This window comes from Canis lupus, chromosome 1 (genome assembly GCF_011100685.1).
Source record: "Canis lupus familiaris isolate Mischka breed German Shepherd chromosome 1, alternate assembly UU_Cfam_GSD_1.0, whole genome shotgun sequence".
Classification (NCBI taxonomy): domain Eukaryota; kingdom Metazoa; phylum Chordata; class Mammalia; order Carnivora; family Canidae; genus Canis; species Canis lupus.
This window is the reverse complement of record NC_049222.1, coordinates 122978553-122999482: the sequence shown is the minus strand read 5'-3', so window position 1 is coordinate 122999482 and position 20930 is coordinate 122978553.

Here is a 20930-nt window from a genome sequence, read left to right as displayed (position 1 = left end):
CAGGTTTGATTTGAGGAGAAATAAGTGGCGTGTTTTTCTGTGTGGGAGGTTGTAGTTTAACCAGGCAATGCAACCAGGGGCCTCTTCGTGCTGGTTGGGCTCCTGCTTTGGGCTTCGGCTGGAGAAGCTCTTCAAAACTGCATTAGCAGAATTTCCCCAAAACAAAGCCGAGGTTCTGACATCTGTGGATTTCCTTGGGAGAAGGCGGCATGAGCAGAAAAAGTTGCCACAGTTATCTGGTTTTGAAAACTTTACACTCTGTTGAAAAAAGAAAAAAAGTACGACTACCAGCTACATAGAAGGATAAATACTTTGCTTTCCAACTCATTAAACTAATGAAAGAGATATGAGAGCCTAGAGTCATCATCAAAAGATACCATTCTTCATAAAGAGCCATCATAAACAGAAAGTATAAAGGCAATCAGTGAAAACCATGGAAACTAGATGAATCGCTGATATTCAGGAAGCAAACGTTGCTAGAACATAAATCATAATCCATCAAAAAAAAAAAAAAAAAAAAAAAACCAGCGGCCCTTCCAAATAGATCGTGTGGCAGAGTGTCTTTCCCACATGGTCCCTCACCAGAAGATACCATTTATCTCCAAGGAGATATGTTCACCCCCAGAATTTGTTTAACTTCTCCAGTTCAACATTTCTTTTGCTGGGGAATCATAAAAATAAAGGTATTTATTTTCTTGAGCTGGTTTCCAGAAAGTATGCATGGACACCCCCCTTACCTCCACCGCAATAATACCTTCTACTAAGGGATCTTTCTGGCTTCTCGCATCCCTCACTCATAACAAGAATAGTGTCCTCCAAGGGATGGAGGTCATTTTCTACTCACATGCTAGATTTTACCCCACCACTCTGCCATCCTGAAAATAATACTGAGTTACAATTAGCGTTGAATTTCAGTCTTCAGAATTCTTAATTTAAATTTTGGATTATCTCTCATTTTAATTCAGAAACTACTATTACTTAAGTGCTCACACTTCTGTACAGAGGGAAGCTTTATAAAATTTTAATTCTTATATTTTATTCATGTATCTTAGATTTTATTATAACATTCTGATTCTTAGGATAAAGTTTTGTACTAAAGTTTTTAAAAATATGTCTTAACACCTATTCTGTTCTTCTGGGTTTTGGCCCAACATGAAAAGAGGTTAAAAGTCCATCCCAATAGGTAAAAAGCTGAAAAATGAAAAAGCTTTTCTTAGCTCCATCAGAAAAGTGAGGTAACAGGATAAAACACCGTCTCCAAATTAGAAAGACGGGCAAATATAGATGATCACAACTGGACTGGAGAAGTTATTCATTAGTAGAAATCTCCAAGAGAAGTGGTGCCGGGATAGGAAACCCTAAACTCAAGTATAGACCCACAGATCAGTGGGACAGAAAAGAGAGCTCAGAAATAAGGCTACATAAATATAACCAGTCGATCGTCCATGGAGGAGTAAAGGCAATACGATAGAGCAAAGATCATCTTTTTCAACAAATGGCGCTGGAACAACTGGACATCCACATGTAAAAACAAACAAACACACAAAAAAACAATGAATGTAGAAACAGAATTACATCCTTCAAAAAAAAACTGGATAATCAGCCTAAATGTAAACCACAAAACTATTAAATTACTAGAAGATAATACAGGAGAAAACCTAGATGACCTTGGATAGGAAAAGAGATTTTTTAAGATAGAATACTAAAAAAAAAAAAAAAAACGTAATCCATGAGGGAAATAATGGATAAGCTGGACTTTCTTACAATTTAAAACTTCTGCTCTGCAAAAGACATTGTCAAATGAATAAGAAGACAGATCTGAAGAAAATACTTGGAAAATATGTATCTAATAAAAGACTTAGCCGAAATGTACTAAGTACTCTTAAAATTCAAAATAGGAGAACAAACGGGCCAATTACTCAAAGGGCAAAAAGACCTGGACACTTCGCCAAACAAGACATACAAACGGATGGCAAATAAGCTTAAGAAAAGTTGTTCCCATGTCACGACATTAGGGAATCAAACATTAAGGCCGCAATGAGGTGCTGCTGCACACCTGTAGCAGAAATGCAAAGTGTTAACAGCAAATGCAAAAAACAAACAAAAATAGCAAATGCAGGTGGGAGGTGCGACAACGAGAACATGCGCTCGTTGCTGATGGGAACGTAAAATGGTAAAATGAATTTTCATGAGAGCCTGGTGACTTGTTACCGGACTAAACATACACTTGCCATACGATCCACCAATCCCGCCTCTTTGCCTCCACCCAAAGGGCCGGAAACTTGCGTCCACACAAAAATCGGCCTGTGAACTTACAACAGCCCCTTTCGTATTGGCCAAGACCTGGAAGCAACCGAGATGTCCCGCAGCGACCGAACGGGCAAATAAACTGAGGCACACTCCGATGACGGACGGTCACTCCGCGCTACAGAGGACGGCCTGCCACGCCACGAAAAGCCGTGAGAGGCCCTTAAATCGACGTGGACGAGTGAAAGAAGTCGGCCTGGAAACGCCGCGAACTGTTTAGTTCCGACCATATAAAATTCTAGAAAAGGCAATAAATAAAATCTTTATAAAAAATATTACTGAGGTCCTCAAAGGAGGACCTTTCGAGCTCAAAACCAAAAGCGAAGGGGCGTCCGTGTCTCTTCTCGGTGCCCATCGGGGTGCAGCCAAGGCCGCAGAGGAGGCCTGGTGCCGCGGGGACCGAGACACCAAGCCCTTCGGAGTGACTGGAAGTCCTGCTTTCGGACCCCATGGGACAGGCGTCCTCTGGGGCGACACGAGCCCTCCTGGACAGGGAGTACGGGCTCCTGCATCCTCCCATGCGGGGGCTGCAAGCCCAGGCTAAGACCCCCCAGAACATTCCAGCCGGACCGGCAGCCTGGACGGCTCCTGCTGATGTGGGCTCTTCGGCCCACGGGGCCGGCGACACGGAAAAGCAGTGTTTCATGTAAGATTCTGGATTCCCAGCGTCTGTAGAAAAATCAGAGCAACCGTGAAATACGGGGATCTTACAAATACGGGTGACTCTGCTTGAACCCCCTCAGGGTGTGACCCACGGGCGTTTTCCGAGGGACCACCCCCCTCCGTTGGCCCTTGGCCCCCACTTGGCGCACTTTTCCTTTTTCTAACTGGGGGAGCTCCCAGTTTAAGGTCTCCTTGGAGTCGTAGCTATTTGGCCGCCTTCTCCTGCAATAGCACAGGAGACAGCGTCCCCCCGGCAATAGAGCAACTTTCATATAGGACTGCGAGAACCACAGCTGCCGGGCGGTGGGCGGTGGGCGGTGGCCGTGGGCTGTGCCGTGGCGGAGGGCCTCCGGGCCCTCCTGGGTCTCAGCTTTGTGACCTGGAAGATGAGGACGTGCGCCCCACCGTGTTTATCAGCTCTTTCCCCAGGGTACTCTATCTCGGCCTACTGCCTGGGCAGAAATGACCCTACGGGGGGCCTCGTACGGGGCCTGACCTACCCTTCCCATTTGTTCAGGAAAGCGCGGACTCGTAAATCCTCCGGCCGCGGCCCATCTCTCGCCGGGGTCTGGGGTCAGGACCTGCCCTGGCTCCACCGTGGCCCCAACCAGAACCCCACAGCCGGGAGCCGGCGGGTCTCAGGGCAGCCGGGCTGGGCCACAGCAGAGCCCCAAGCTCTAGCTCCAGCTCCTTCCCCACCCCAGAGGAGGGCCACGCGCGGCACAGGAGGTGACAATCCAGGGGGCGACCTTGGAGGGCGGCCTGCACCCTCAGGGCCCCTCTGGCTGCCCCGCCTGCACCCCATACCTGGGGCTTGTGCACAGCCTCGGTGTCCAGGCCACTCCCGTCCCCGTCTCCGGGGTGCACTGTCTCCACCAAGCTCCCGTCCCTGTCCCCGGGGTGCACTGTGCCCTCCCAGCACCCCCCCTCCTGGGTGCACTGTTCCCTGCAGGGCCCCCTCCCCATCTCTGGGGTGCACCATCCCCACCGGGGTCCTGTCCCCATCTCCAGGGTGCACTGTCCCCCACAGGGCCCCCCTCCCCCTCCCTGTAGTGCACTGTCCCTGCCAGGCTGCTCTTCCCTGGGGTACACCGTCCCCTCCTGGGCCCCCCGTCCCCTTCCCCAGGTGCACTGTCCCCGCCGGCCGCTCCTCCACCCGGTCCTGCCCTGTGGAGCCTTGGGCTGTGCGGTGAGGGTCCCATGGGCTCCAGGGCCTGCAGTCTCTGGGAGCCCCCGCGGCCGCCCTGGCTGCCCTCCCACCCTCCAGGGGTCTCGCTCCAGAGGCTCCCGGCGCTTTGTGACCGTGGGCCGGTTTCCTCCCGCGTCCATGGCGCCCCAGCCCGCCGCCCTCCACCCACAAGCGTGCCGCTTGCACCCACGAGGCCAGGGCAAGGGCTCTCGGAGGAGCCGTCAGGCCAGGCCAGGTGGCAGGTGTGCACCTGAGGGCCCACAGGACGGAGTCCCGGGGCCCTGGCGGCCTGCCGCCCACTGCTTCTGGGAGTTTCTGGTGCCCACAGTTGCCCCCCGGCTCCTGCTCATGCCCAGGTGCTGCCCACCTGCCATCTCCCCTGAGCGCCCTGGGGAACCCAGCCCCCGCCAGGTCTGGCCTCCGCAGGTAAAGCCGGCCCACCTGGAGCAGGGCCCTGCCCCTGCACTCACCCCGGGCAGCGTCCACCCCCGACGTCCACGCCAGCCTCTGCTTGGTGCTGGCAGGTGCGGCCACTCGGGGGGAGGAGGTGGGAGGTGGGGGCCGTGAGCTCCCGCGGAACCCTGCAACACGCAGAGGCAGATGCGGCCCAACGCCCCCCAAGACCCCATGGGCCGTGGGTGCTCGAGGCAAGTTTCACTTAAGTCTTGGTTTTTGTTTCCGTGTTTCCGAACTGCAGGTAGGCGCGGCGCATCAGCGTCCACCCAGGACGTCACAGCAGCCTCCGGCCGCCCTTGCTGGGCCAGGACGGCCTTCCCGGGTCGCGGGCGTCAGCGGCTGGGGAGGGGCTCCCCGCTGTCCTCTCCCCGGAGCCCCCCACCCCCGTGTGCACGTGACGCACCGGGACGTGCCGCGTTCAGAGTCTGCATTTGTGGGGCGGGGGGGGGGGGGATCTGTGGCCCCAGGAACGCGCCCCATCGGAGGACACCCACCCGCGCGCCCCTGCAGCGAGGCTGTGCGTGGGAGGCAGGCCAGGGCCTCTGCGGAGAAGCAGGTGTAGGAAGCTCTGGCCGAGGGAGGCGCACGGCCTCTGCACCCTGGGGCCCACGCAGCACCTGTGCACCGCACCTGTGCCCCGCCCTGCACATTCCCCCCACCGTGTGACGCACCGAGCCTCCCCTCCCCAGGCTCCACACCGCACCTGCGCACGGACACCTGCGCCCTGGGCCCCACGCCGCACCTGCACACCGGCACCTGCACACAACACCTGTGCCCCACCTTCGCACGGACATCTGCGCCCCGCCCTGCGCATCCCCCCGCCCGTGTGACGCACCGAGGCGCCCCTCCCCAGGCCCCACGCCACACCTGCGCACGGACACCTGCGCATCACCCCCCCCTCCCGTGATGCACCGAGGCGCCCTCCCCGGGACTCGCGGGTCCGAGAGGTCGGGGCAGCGTCATGGGCCCGCCCGCTGGGACTCGCGAGGCAGCCGGGAGCGCACCTGCCATGCAGGGCTCCCCGCGGACGGAAAGGGGACCCCGCAGGTGGGCTGATGGGCTCGGGCCTGCGGGAAAGGCGGTGGACAGCGGTGCGGCGATCGCTGCGTGGGGCCGGGGACACCGACTCAGTCCCGGGCCTGCCGGTGACCGCTGCCAGGAGGGCCTGCCCCCGAGCCTCGGGTCCTGCTCCGTGGAGCACAAAGCGAAGGAAGGCTGTTCCATCACGTAGGGTGCAGCCTGGGTAGTGGGATCGGGATGGGCCTACCACCTGCGGCCTTGGCTCCGTGTCTCTCAAAACCCGCTCAGGAGCCGTTCAGTGGTGGAGACGGTGCTGGGCTAGGAGACGGCCCGCGGGGAGCCTGGCAAGGGTGGAGGCCGCTGCACCGACGGCCCCAGCCCCCAGGTTAACCCTGCCTCAGAGCCCCTCCTTGCTTCCAGCTCTGAGTGGCCAGGAGGCATCCGGGCATCCAGGATCCTCTGCTCATCCGAGATCCCAGGGGGCCCCGGCTGGGAAGCTTGCTCTCTCATCTGTTCCTCTAAAGTCCGTCCCATCGGACACACAAGTCATGCTGCGGCATCAGGGTGTGCCTGCGTTTCGGGCCTCCGGTCCGGTCTTCCGTTAGGGATTAAGTCCACACAGCTACAGATGTGCCGCGGAAAACGATCATCCAGGCCCTGACAAAGAACCAAAATCGTTCATATGGTTTATCATCCCAGCCGCCCTGAATACTAACGAGAACGCTCGTCGATTAGGGTTGTCGGGAAGCGTTTGCACCCGGGTCCCGTCAGGGAGCATCTCCTCGGCCGACGCTGCTGTCATGCCAACCACAAAAATCCTTGGGCTTGCTTCTTTGGCGATGTCCCTGGCCCTCCAGAAACAAAATGCAATAAGACAAACCTTTTTCCCCTCCCCCTTTTCTCTGATGCGCTTTCCAGAGGGCCTTGAGGTTTTCTGTGATTTCATGTTGTTTTGTTTGGGTTATTTGTTTGTTTTGGAGCCGGGAGGTGGTTGTCAGCTTGTACGTGCAAGTCTTTCAGAGACCTGCTGGCCCTTCCTCCCGGCCCCGGCGTCCAGAGCTAGGTGTTTGGATTCAAGGTTCTTTTCTGCCCAGAAGGAAACGCCAAAGGAGCGTGGAAATCACCCCTGCTTTGGGTCAGGCCCACCTGAGAGTGGCCTTGCTTTAGAGAATTGGCTCTCTCGGAATTCAGCCCGGACATGGAGACACATTCTCAGATCTTATTTTTGGGGGGGAAGAGGGACTGGCCTTAGGAGACCAGAGAGTCTATGTTCTGTCATTGGAATAGAAGAGAGTAGGCAATGGATTAGAACATACTGGAAGGAAAAGATAAACCTCACTCCCCAGGAGGAGATTTTAATTTCCCAGCCCTCCTCCCACCCCTATTTATGGATATTACCAGTCCATAAGGTAAAAGGAAGGAGGAAAATGCTCTACTGTTGTCTTGTGGGTTCCCCAAGCCAAGTATAAATCTACTCCCAGCATTAACTTTTAATCTATAAAGATATATAGGGTTTTAATGTAGTGTTTTGTCACCGTATTCAATGTTCAATATTCATAAATTAGTCCTCAAGTTGTTGCATTGATTGGAAAAATGCATTAAGCACAAATCCGTCTAATTATCCGTGGTTGAGAGGTTTGGTCAGACCCCACCAAGAAGGCTTTGGTCAGAGAGGGCTGATGCTGTGATGTGCTGCGGCCAGCTCTGGCAGGCCCAGCCCCCAGCACCAGGTTCGGCAGGACATGGGGGCCTGGGTAAGCTTGAGAAAAGCCACCTTGGGAAGTCTTCCAGAACCTCTGGGGGAGACCAGAGTGGACTGCTCGCCTGTGAAGCCGTTGTCACCCTGTAGTTCTACATCATCCTAGCTGGTTGGCTTTCTTCACATTTTGAACCACCAGAAGATAAAGCTTAAGAGGTAAAAGTGGGATTGACCAGCTTTCACAGCAAATTTACTAGCCTGGCTTTCAGAGACTCCCTATTCACCCCAGCTCATCAATCCCCTCCGCTGCCGTCACTGAGGAGGTGCAGAGGCCAACCTGAAAGTCCGTCTCAATCTGTTATCTTTCCCACGCACGCATCTAGGGACAGAGGCATTACAGCCTTACAGCCGTAGGCTTCTTCAACACCTACGTCTGGATGATTCTGTGGGTTCAGTTATATTTGGGATCGTCAAAAAGACCCCTGCTTTCCCACGGAATATCTGGAGATAGGCAGCTCTGCTTTTGAGCACCCGTGGTTGACATTCACCGAGTGCCACCTGTTAAATCACCGCTCAAGACGGTAGAGACACCAGGACCCCACTGTACCAACGGCTATTTGAAGGGTGTCATGGAAATCCTCCTCAGAGCTGAAAAGGGCAAGCGCATAAATGTGGGAGTGGAGGACCGGGAGAGAGATGATATGTTTTACTAAGATAGAAAAAAATATGGACAAATAGTGAGCTCATCGAGCAGACTGGATGAATCTTTCCCAAGAGAAAGTAATAAGATTAAATAATTCTATGTATCTTTATGTATACAATTCAAATCGCAAACTTCTCCTCAAAAAAACACTATAAAACAGGTGAAAACACAAAGTCACTAACTAGGAGAAGATGTTTTCCTACACATAACGACACAGGATTATTACCCAACAAAAATAAAGAACCTTTATTATTTTTTTAAAGATTTTATTTATTTATTAATGAGACACACAGAGAGAGAGAGGCAGAGACACGGGCAGAGGGAGAAGCAGGCTCCACGCAGGGAGCCCGACGTGGGACTCGAGCCCGGGCCCGATCGGGGATCTCGAGTCCCATCGAGTGCCATCGAGTTCCCTCCAGGGTGAGGGGGCCTAAGGCGGCCCGAAACCACTGAGCCCCCGGGGCCGCCCAAGAACCTTTAAAGATAAATAGGGAAACATGGGCAAATGACAGGACCAGTCAGGTTCATAGAATAAAAACATGAATGTTACATAAACATATGAAACAGTGCTTGACCGTGTGGGAAGCTGAGAAAATAGAATGAAAGACAATTTTACTCCCACCAGACCGGCGACGACGTAAAGTCTGACAATCCCCAGTGCAGGCAGGAAAGCCGAAGGACAGAGATCCTCAGGCAGGGATGACCGAGCCGTGCACTGGTCCAGCCGTCCTGACAAGCCACCTGCTATCCCCTAATCAGTTAGGTGTGCACTCGCTCCCGATCCTAGCGCTTTTATTTAAATACCCTAGTAAGGTGGCTCCCTACAGGCTCATCACCACACCCCAGGAGGACTTTGGAAGCCTGTGGGTGTCACGGAGGGAGGGGCACACTGACACTTAGTAGGTGGGGCAACGGGCAACGGGGCTGGGTGTCCTACAGTTCCCGGGGACGTCTCACACAGAAATGAATCCGCTGCATCCCATGTGACTGCACAATTTTTACAGGTAAGTACCTGTTCATACTTAGCTGATCCTGAAATCCTACTGCACCTTTGTTTTACACATATACATATATACATAAAAACGTGTTGTTTTCATGACTTTAAACAGACCGAATTTTCTAGGAATGCGCTATCTTCTAAACCGAAGGAAGACTGTGCTTTTCCATTGACGTCGTTTGGAACTTTGCCCAGAATTGGCCAACGTTTTGGAAAATCATGTCTCTATTGGGATCTCTGCACATGGTATTTGGGTCCCTGATCCCAAAATGGCCTCGGTGGCTGGAAAAGTCAAGGTGAGTCTGCACGTAGGTGCAAGCGTCTGACGTCGTTATTCTGGCTCCTGGTGTCATTTTTAGCCCAGATTTACATATTGGCACAGTCATCTTTTGTTATAAGTGTCTATATTTTATTTTTCTACCATATTACAGTTAGAGCATTAGATTGATTTCTTAAAATTACGTGAGTATGCTGTAGTATAGGATCTAAAACCCTCATTTTGAAGCAATAAAAAGAACACGACACAGTATTTGTCGTGGAGGGGGGCACCGGCGTTGAGAGCCGCTGCACTTGCCTGTGCCCCCCGGAAGCCATGTGTACAGAGGGCTGGTGGCAGCATAATGAAAAATAGCAAAAAACTGAAAACGATCCAAATCCTCCCTAAAAGCGAACTAGATAAATGCGTGCATAAGCGCATTCTGTGGAATACTCTATCACGGTGGAAATAAATGAGATACGGCCGCATTCGTGAACGTGGGCAGATTTTTTTTTTAAATATGGAACAAAAACAACAAATCACATGATGTATACACAGAGTAGAAACACCGTGTCTCACAACGTAACTAAAATTTTATTTGGGAATGCGTGTAATGCGATAGAGCCATAAAGAAAAGTGAGGAATGGTGGACATAAACCTTGGGGTAATGGTTACCTGTGGGGTGGAGCAGGGAGGCGAGGGGTTTGGGGAGGAGCACACAGGGTTATGTCTGGTTTCTTACACTGGATGGTGGGGCGGGGGTCCCGGGGGGCTCGGCGGTTGGGCGTCTGCCTTCGGCCCAGGGCGTGACCCCGGGGTCCCGGGATCGAGTCCCGCGTCGGGCTCCCCGCATGGAGCCTGCTCCTCCCTCTGCCTGGGTCTCTGCCTCTCTCTGTGTCTCATGAATAAATAAATCTTAAAAAATAAAAAATAAATAAATGATAAATCGGATGGTGGGTACGTGGCTTCTCGTTATATTCTTGGGACTGTGAATACACTACATACACTTTAAGACAGAACGTATTTTTATAATTTAAAGACTTCGAAAAATCAGAACCTTCACCCTAAGCAGCCCAAGCTTCGCGTCGATGGGCCCTGTTCCGAAGCTCGTCTTCGCCCGCTCCGAGGGCTGACGCGGGGACAAGGCCGCAGGTCTCTGGGTTCGGGACACGCTGCCCGTAGTCACCAAGTCTGACGCCGCTCTTGGGACATCCGGTGGACAGTGATGCTGCTGTTGGGGTGGGGGGTCCCTGCAGCCCCCCACAGAGCCCGCCCCATGCCAGGGCTCCACACGGAGCCAGGGAAGCGGGGATCTCGGCAGCCTCCGCAGGAAGGTGTCTGCCGTGACCGAGGATGCGCCTACCCCTTGGGGGGCGCCTGGCACAGCCGCCGGGCCCCGGATGATGGGGTCTCTCCCGACGGGTCGCACATCCCCCTGCTCTGCAGCCTCGACCGGGAGGGCTGGGGGCAGCCACTCGGGGGCCTGGCTGCCGGGCAGCTCTACGGCACCACCTGGCATCTCCAGCAGCCCGGCGGCCGCGGGGCCGAAGCAGCGTCGGGCAGAGCAGGTGCCACTCCGTCCGAGGACGTGCGACCGGGGGGGGGGGTCACACGCGCAGAAGGGAAACAGCCGGCCCCCTGCTGGGCTCGGGAGCACGGGGGGCTGACCAGGCGGTGCTCCGGGAGGGCTCAGCTGCGCTCCGATGCCCCAGGGCACCTGACGCCCTGGGGCCGGGGGTGCACCTCCGTGGCCTTGCTCCCCGGCGTCCCGCGCGGGCTGGCGGCTGGCGGTGCTGAGGACAGGAGACGGGAGAGAAGCAAGTGAGAGAGAAACGCGGGCGGTGGAGTTGGCAGCGTAAGGATGAAGGACAGAGCCGGGGGCTCGCGTTGGGTCGGAGAAGCTCCCAAACGCTTCTTGGGAGAAGTGGGCACTTGAGAGTGGTGCAGGCGAGAGACGGCGGAGGGAAGGGGCCGGAGCTGGAGATCCCGGGGGCGGGAACGCGGAGAGCAGGACTCCCGGGGGCCCAGGCGCACGGAGCTCTCCGGTGCCAAGGGAGCGGCCCGCAGGGCAGCGGCCGCAGCCACAGGTCATGGGCCAACCAGGGCCAAGGAGCCGAGAAGCTGAATGTCCCCCCAAGGGTGCCGGCGACCCTCGACAGTCGGCCAGCGGGTGCACCACGTGTCGCTTCCACGCGCGCTCGGGCTTCAGCTGCATTTGTGGGGCCACAGCCTGAACCGCCCCTCGGCACCCTCGGAGTCTCCGCACGTGGCCGCCCCCCGGCCATCCTCACATGCCCTCGCCGTGCCAGGGAAGCCCAGGGCACAGCCCCAAAGCCAGTAAACGCGAACACCCCGGTCTCGTCCTTCACACAGGGCCCGTCCTGGGCTCACAGCAGATGAGTTTCTGGGGGAGACGCCAAGAGACGGAGCCTCCGTTGCCCCCACGGTAACAAGCCCGAGCGCTCACCGTGCACTGGATTTTCTGTCTTCCCCGCCCCACGGGCCTGCGGCCCCCTCCCTGCCCCCCAGAGCCCCATGTCTGACCGCGTTCCTGGGGAATGTGGTCAGGGGCCAAAGAGGGGGACGAGCAGAGAGACGGAGGCAGAGGCACAAGCCGGGGTTTCGGAAGGTCCTGGAGGACTGAGCAGGGGTGTGGACCTGGAGCACAAGCCAAGCCCAGGGGAGGAGGGATGGGGCTTGGGGCCGTTCACTACAGGGGCAAGGAGGGGACGTCCTTGTCCTGCCTGCAGGTGGCTCCAGGCGGGACGACTCTCTGCCCCCCAGCCCTGGGGTGACAACGTCGCAGCCCCAGGTCACTCACACCTTACTCCACACAAGCACATTTACGGGAGACGAAACATCACAAGAGATTAAGGTTAATGTTTAATCTGGAAGGAGCCAGCCTGGAACACGCCCCCCGGCGCACCTGCTGCAGAGAAGGCCTTCTAGAAGCTTCCGTGGGCAGGGCCACCGCGAGCAGTCACTGTGGCCCACCCCGTCTCTCTCTCTGTTCATGATTTCACACCCTGGTCCCCCTTGGTCGGGCCCCCAGCCTCAGTTTCCTCTTCCTTAGGAAGGTGTTCAGTCGGGGCGTGGCCATAGGGTTTAATGAGGTGATGCCCGGAACGTACCCAGCCCACGACCTGCATACAGGGGTGTCCACGAACGCCGGCTCCCCGGGCCGCCCAGGGCGCAGCCACACCCTCGCCTCCTCCTCTGTTTGCTCAGCTGTGGACAACTGCCCCGTACCCTCCCCTCAGCTCCACCTCTGCCTCGCCGAAGCTCTCCTGGCTCCACATAGGCCTGGCCCGTCCTCCCCCGAGCTCCCCTATAACATGGGGTTGCAGCTTGCAAGTGTCACTTAGCCCCACGGGCCTTCTGTCACCTGCCCAGGTAACTCAGTACCTGCCCCGAGGCATCTTCCTGAGTCTCGGTCGCAACTGGCAGTGACAGACTATTCTCTCCCCTGGCGCTAGACGCAACGAGAGGCAGCCACCCGGGCCTTCTCTGTCCTGGTTCTGGGTCCCAGGACCCACCCGGGACATGAGCCTGGAGCGGGTCGTCTACGTGGGACGTGATGCTCAGAGGCAAGACGGGGAAGGATGAGCAGGTTACGTCCGGCTTGGGGCTCCACTTGCTCAGAGGGAGGCCGATGGACCGTGCTCTGGAGTCGCCCCACTCGGGAGACTGGGAAGCTCCAGCTCTGCCTCCAACGTCGGTGCGTATGGGCACCTGTCCCTCCCTCGAGGTGACTCAAGGACAGCAGGAGGTGTGCCAGCTGCTGGGGGGGGCCGGCAGGGGGGCCACCGGGTATGTGGGGCTGCGCCCAGGTACGGGTGCTTAGCGTCCACCCCGCAGCTGCCTGCACGGTGCAGAGGGCTCAGCCGTCAGGCAGCACATGTGACCCGAGGTGAGTTTTAGGGAGTCGGTCTCTTCCTCAGTCTTGTGGGGGGAAGATAAGAGGGTTCGAAGGTGTGGGAGGCCGAGGCCCCGGCCGGGAGGAGCCGGGTGGGTGCAGGGACAGGGCTGCACCCCAACCGTGAGCAGCCTTGCAGGAGGGTGGACAGGGGCAGATGTGGGCACCCGGGGGCACAGCGCTGGGCTGAGGGCGTGGCGGGCACCCGCTCAACATGAGAGGAGAGAGGATGAGGAAGGGTAGCTCGCGGCAGGGGGACCGGCCAGGCAAGGACACGGAGGGGGGCGGCCCAGAGGCCGGGGAGGCCTCGGAGGTGCTCCGGCCTTGGTGACGAAATACTGAGACAGATTCCAAAAGGAACCTCAACCGCGACGCGATGGAGCACGATACGCCTGTCCGACGCTTTCACCATAAAAATCCAGGGCACGTATTTCACATGCATGTTGCTTCAATCTCAGTTGTCTCGTAACTGACGTTTTACTGAATTTTGCAAAAAAAAAAAAAAAAAAAAAGTTGCAACTGTCCGGGAAAGAAAGGAAACATGACCCTTCAGCCCTTCACCATCGCAGAGTCGGAAAGCTGTGGTCACAGGACCCCCCCCCCCCCCCGCCCGCATCAGCATCTGCCGCTACACCCACGCTCGTCCGCACCCAGGCTTTGGCTCTCCCTCCACCCGAGACACACAAGCAGAGCCGAGCATCCGCGCCAACGCTGACGCCCCGCGTTTCCCTAGCCCCACAGTAGCTCAGGCGCTCGGCGAGAAGCCTCCGGCCCCAGCTCCGGCTGGAAGCGGGGGTTGCGTAACCCGCAGGACGGCACCGGCTGCCCACGGCCCCGAAGCCACGCCAGGGTGGGGGCCGCGCGACGTGGGATGTGGCCAGTGCCGGGCCGCGGCTGGCAGCGCGCGCTGGAGCTCGTTAACAGGGCTCCGCCTTGGGGGGCCTTCCTGACCCTGCTGGGCCTGCGCCTCTTTTCTGAATATGTTCTGGACCTTGATTGTCCAAATGCACTTTGATCTGCTGGGAGAAGGGACGTAAAGAAGCTCTTCGGTGCTGCTTCTGCGCAGCAACTCCGGGATTCAGAAACCTCCTCGCCATTCGCTTTCCTGAAAGAGCGGTCCCAGAGCCCCCGAGCTGGCCCCGACCACCAAAGCACCCTCACTACCACAGGGCTCCCCCACGCGGGCTCGTTCCCCACCCAACAGGACCATTTCCCGGCCGGGGTGCGGAGCGGGGTCCTCTCATCCCCGCCCAGGGAGCGCTTGGCCTCAAGGCCATTTGCTGAGTACACACCGTGCGCAGGCACTTAGGAGACACTGCCGTCCTGCCTCCACGGTCCTACAGCGCGGTCACTGTGTGGGCGCCTGGCGTAGCCAAGAGTCACACGCCGACGGCCCACGGGCTGCTTGGGGTCTGCTGATAGTTGTGTTTTACCTGCACAAATTGGGAATATGGGGGTGCATGGGGGGGGCTCAGTCAGTTCAGCATCTGCCCTCAGCTCGGATCATGACCCCGGGGCCCTGGGATGGAGCCACAGGCCCTTCTCCCTGCTCAGCGGGGAGCCTGCCTCTCCCTCTCTCTCTGCCTGCTGCTCCCGCTGCCTGCGCTCACTCTCTCTCTCTCTCTCTCTCAAATAAATAAATAAAATCCTTAAAAGAAACAAATTGGGAACCTGTACATAAAAGTCCAGATTTCCATGGAGGGAACAGTGGGAAGCACCAGCGTGCCAACTGCGTGATGACACTGTCTGGGGCAGAGAAACTGAGGCATCCTGCTGTGGGTGTTTGGTGTATGTGTAGGGCGGTGGTGGTGGGGGCTGGTACTCAAGGGGTTTAGGAAAAGGGAACCTCTCCGACTCTGATTCTAATCTGGAAAGCAAAGCCTGGGAAGAGCATCAGCATCAGGACAGGGAAATGCACACGAGTGGTCTAGAAAGGATTAGAGCTGGAGTTGGGCTAAAAGGCTCAGGTTTAAAAAAATAAAAAATAAAAAAAAATAAAAGGCTCAGGTTTCCTGCAGAAGATGGGTTTTGCAGAAGCATCTAAAGGAACAGCACAGGGGCTGCCCCTGCATGGAGCCTGCTTCTCCCCCTGCCTGTGTCTCTGCCCCTCTCTCTCTCTGTGTGTCTCTCATGAATAAATAAAATCTTTTAAAAATAAAATTAAAAAAATAAAATAAAAATAAAAATAAATTAAAAAATAAAGGAATAGCGCAGCCCAAGGTGAGGTCCACCTGCTCTGTCCTCGGCACCAGCAGCTCAGGTAGGGGCTGTGGCTCTGCTCCCATCTCAGCTCCCCACGTGCTCATCCATCAAGTGTGTGGTCACTACCTGAAAGTCAGAAGGGGCTGCCCTTGGGATAACTGCAGAGAGCGGAAGAGACACAGGCCTTGCCCTCAAGGAGGTCACAAGTCAGCCAGAGGAATGGGCAGGTTCCAATGTCGGGGGCTAGGAGAGCCCTTACTGGAGCATCGGGTTCCAGGGGACAGAGCTGCTCAGCTGGAGGCAATGAGAACATTGCCAGCCTCCTACTTTGCGGCAGGCAGCCTCCAGGGCGGTGGGCGCTGAGCCCCAGCGTCAGGTATTCCCAGGTCTGTACAATCCCCTGCCCTTGGGTCTGGGCAGGACCTGTGACCTGCTCCTAAGCCAAAGGACACAGCAAAGGTGTGATGGTGAGATGTCCCTTCAGTGGTTGGGTTGCCAAAGGCTGACCTCTTGCCAGTAGACTCCGTCTAGCACCTCGTTGGCGCGCATGCTGTGACGAAGGGAGCTGGCAGGCCGGGGACATCCATGCTGGAAGGGAACGCGGGAGCCTTTGGCCAACGGCCAGCTCAGAACTGGAGCCTTCAGTCTAACACTCAGGGAGCTGATTTCTGCCGACAACCTCCCCAGTCAAGCCCTCGAGTGAGGCCCCAGCTGACACCCTGGTTTCAGCCAACGGCCAGGGCTTCCCCACGTGAGCAGCTGCCCTCGTTGCGCAGGTCTGGGGGCTGGGGATTGGGACCCGCTCCTCCCCTTGGCGGGGTCCCCAGCACAGCATGGGCCCAAGCGTGTCCTCGGTTCCTTCCTGAGCACTTGGTCCATCCAGGACTTGAGCCAGGTGGGCTCTTCCTGGGGAGAGAGGAACCCAGCCGGCGTCCGAGAGGCTCCCGGCTGACCCAGGAGGAGCTCACCGGTGGGGGGTTCAGCCCCAGGGCCGTGGCCTGGCCTCACCGCTGCCAGAACCCGGCCTGTAACTCAGACCTGGACGTCATCTCAGAGGGAAAGTGAGGGACAGACACCCCTCAATCTGAGGAAACCAAGAGACTCCTTATTTCCAACCTCTCTATAGACTGGACGGCAAGCTTAGCCCCCCACTCTCCAGTCCTCAGGGTAAACTTGGCCTGAGTCGTCTTTTCAGTGTAAATCTCCAGGGGAAAGTGCTCTGTGTCCCGGTCACGTTGGTTTCAACGTGGTCACCAGGCTGGTTTACACCCGACAAGGGTGCTGAGGGTTTAGGAATCTGCTGCAGAGAGCCACCAGCGAAACCAGCCAGGGGCTCGGGCTCGGGCAACATCGGACAAAACAGAAGTGTGTGGACAGATTCAAGACCCTCGGGGGGAAGGGTTCCCGGGACTCGGTGATTTATCGGAGGCGGGAGGGACACGCAAAGATGACTTCCGAACCTTTGTCCCAACCACCTGGCCGATGGTGAAGTCACACTGCAAAGAGGAGTTACACGCAACAGGAGCAGGAAAGGAGACCAAGCTCCACTTTCAGCGTGTCCAGCCCACAGCGGGTGGCACACGACGTCTGACAGAGACTGCTAACGCCGGGGCCTGAAGCTACAGGTCATTTGGATGCTGTTGGCACCTCGAGGACACTTGGGGCAGAGGGAATGGAGGAAACAGTGTGGCAAGGGCGGGCCGAGTGGTGGCCAGTGTAGACGGGGCTGCGTGCCTCTCGTCCCAGCAATTCCACTTCTGGATGTTTACTCCAAGGAAATCATCAGGGCAGCTGGCGGGGGGGGGGGGGGGGGGGGGGGGGGGGGGGGGGGGCGTGGGGGCTCAGCGGTTTAGCGCCGCCTTCAGCCCAGGGCGTGACCCCGGGGTCCTGGGATTGAGTCCCACGTCAGGCTCCCTGCAGGGAGCTTCTCCCTCTGCTTGTGTCTCATGAGAAAAATAAAATAATAAAATAAAATAATAAAATAAAATAAAATAAAATAAAATAAAATAAAATGTAAAATAAACTAAAATAAAATAAAGTAAAATAAAGTACAGTAAAATAGAGCAAAATAAAATAAAGCAAAGTAAAATAAAGTAAAGCAAAGTAAAATAAAGTAGGGATCCCTGGGTGGCGCAGCGGTTTAGCACCTGCCTTTGGTCCAGGGCGCAATCCTGGAGACCCGGGATCGAATCCCACATCAGGCTCCCAGTGCATGGAGCCTGCTTCTCCCTCTGCCTATGTCTCTGCCTCTCTCTCTCTGTGTGACTATCATAAATAAATTTTAAAAAATTAAAAAAAATTAAAAAATAAAGTAAAATAAAATAAAATAAAGAAATCATCAGAAATATGCAAAGATGTCTAAAGTAAAATAAAGTAAAATGAAGTATAGTAAAATAAAGTAAAATAAAATAAAATAAAATAAAGTAAAGTAAAATAAATAAAATAAAATAAAATAAAAAATAAAATAAAATGTAAAATAAAGTAAAATAAAATAAAGCAAAATAAAGCAAAGTAAAATAAAGTAAAATAAAATAAAGTAAAATAAAATAAAATAAAGAAATCATCAGAAATATGCAAAGACGTCTAAAGTAAAGTAAAATAGAGTAAAATAAAGTAAAATAAAATAAAGTAAAATAAAGTAAAATAAAATAAATAAATAAAATAAAATAAATAAAATAAATAAATAAATAAAATAAAATAAAATAAATTAAAATAAATTAAATAAAAAAGAAATCATCAGAAATATGCAAAGACATCTAACAAAGGATAATCGTAGCGAGTTATTTATGCCTCTGGAAAAGAACCGAAGTGTTCAGGAAGAAGGCTGAGGTCCGTAACCCCGTAACTACAGTAGCGGGGTGGGCTGATGTCTGGTGTAGACAGACGTCTGTTCTAAGCGGCCGAGGGGAGCAATCGGGCTGCAGAGGCGCAGGGCCCAGCGAGCGCACACGACCCCACGGGAACACGCGGCCCGGTCCGCTCTGAGACCATGCCGAGGGCTCTGCTCCACCAAACCCCGGGGAGCTCCTGAGCTCTGTCCTCAACCTTGGCCCGTGGGGATCGAGAAACGCTCGCACGGTTTGAAGTGCTCGAGGCCCCGGCCCTAGGGGACCTGCGCCCCTCGCAGGGTGCCTGCCCGGTGGGTTCCAGCCAACCCAAGGACAGGTCCCTGTGCCCCAGCCTCTGCGGGGCGGGGGAGGGGGGGGACCTCCGCAGGTGCACGTCGGCTGACCGGGTGGCCTAACCACACTGGCCAAGGCCCTTTCCCTGCTTGTAACTGTCCCCCCGGCTCGCTCAGCCCCACTGCCCCTCCTGTCCCCTCAGGCTCCCTTTAGGACACCCAGCTACGTCTACCAATCGAATTTGAGTTCGGTTCATGCTGGACTGTCCCCCCCCCACCCCCTCGCAATAGTATATTCCTGGTTAAAATCTATTTTTACCAGCTTGACTCGTGTCCAGAATTGTCCGCCTTTGACGGAAAGGGGCGATGATCTTGGGGTGGTGAATTTAAGGACGATCTGGCTTCTGTCCCGCGTTGTTCTCGCCTGTAACCTTCCCGGCATTGGCTCTGAGCTGCTCGTGGAGCTGGAGACAGCGTCCTGCTGAGAAGCCTCCCCTGGCTTGGCTGGAGGCATCACCGGGGCAGAGCTGGGGAGGTGGCTTTCCGGCCTGCCTCCCCGTCCTTACGGTGGTAAAGGGGCCCCCACAGACAAGCTCCCCGCCCTACGCGGCGCTGCCAGTGTGGCCCTCGGCACCCTGCGTGGACAGGGCTATTGGCTAGCGGCCCCTGTAGCGTGTGACTCTGCCTCCGGAACTCAGCGCCGGGCTGCCCCAGCCCAGGTAAGTGCTGCAGGAAGCCCCACGCCCCGAGCAGGACCACGTCCCCCACACCCAGCTGGACAGCGCCTCCCTCGCGGCTTCCTGACGTCCATGCTCCCCGACCGGTGCCCTTCCTCCCCGGGGGTCTCAGGAGCTTCAGAAGCAAAGCCTCCGGCGAAATACTTCTGAGCGCCAGGCGGTCCCTCAGGCTGGTTTCCCCCTGAGAGAAAAGCAGGGTCCCTCCTCAACTCCAGGAGCATCGGGTACAGGCCAGAAGTTGCCCAACGTGCTCTGTGGCCCAAGGGTCCTCGCAGCGGACTAACGTCTCCCGAACTCCCGAGCCAAGTTCTTGGAAGGATCTTGGGGACCATCCGCCCCATCCCATAGCCACTTGCCACCGTCGCCACCGCTGAAACATCTCTGGCGTCGGCATGAATGGCCTTTGGCATAGACGCAATGAGGTTCTCGTTTGCCTTCAGGGCACGTTACCTAACCTCCTCCATCCTGGCCCCACACCGCGCCCCATTCTGCCGGCAAATGCAGATGGTGCGAAAAACAGCCGTCGGCCGATGAGCTGCGCCGGATCACACACGAGCAGAGGCCACGGCGCCAACCCCGCCTGCAGTGGCTCCAGAGTGTGCTTACAAGTCTTTTACTAAGAAAAGAGGGCGGGGGTAAGATCCGCAAACCAACAAACGTGGGACACAAACGATCTTTGACTTTGGCGGAAGTTCCTTGTCTTCCGGGGTAACCCGACGACACAGCGAGAGGCCGGGCCGTGGTCACCAGCCTCCGTTCCTCGAGAGGCGACCCTTTTTGCCCTCTTCCCTGTGGTCTTCCATCCCCGTAGCCGCGGAGCCGACCCCGCGGAGTTAGCAAGCTCGGCCCACCCCGCTCTCGGGGACGGGGATGTCACCATCGCTCAGGGACATCCCGGATGGCAGCACCAAGTCTGCCGTAATCTAACACCTGCTTTGCTTCCTTGCTGTTATGAAGGAGTTTTATCTTAAATATTTGAGGTGTGATTCTGCTCCCTCGTGCATATGCTGATGAAGAATTTCACACCTGTTGGAACCTCCTTTATGGAAAATGGTGAATTTCTTATTACAGCCTAATGAATAAAGTGCATATGCTGCAGCTGTCGCAGCTCCCCTCGCCCCCCCCCCCCCAGGGAGACTCATCCTGCTGGCGCTTGGGGGATGGTGAGGGCTGCCTCACGGCTTAATTTTAAGATGTTTTGAAAGAAGATACCTGCGGCCATAAAATGCTCAAACACGCCTCTCCCACTTTGTCCCTCATCCTTGTTATATTAATAAGCAAATAGTATTGGTCTCCTCGTGCCGCGCAGTTAAGCCTTTCTCCACGCCCCACTCCTCCTTGATAAGGAAGGAGACGCTGCTTCGGTGAAGGCAGCGCTGCTGATGAGAAGCAGGAAAGGATAAGGAAAAGCATTAACCATCCAAACACGATAATGCGGGAATTATGTTCTGATTTCCAAACATGGTTTCCGGGGGGGCGGAGGGGGCAGGGGGAGCCTCCTTCGTGCTTCCTGCCCCGAGCCCCTTTGTCCGGGGAAACGGCCCCTCGTGGGTGTGCTGTTTGGGGTCTCCATGTAGCTCGGTCCTCAAGGGAATCACGGCTGGCTCCTCCAGAGAGGTCACCCTCATGAGCAACGCACTCCTGGCGCCCGGGATCCCAATCAC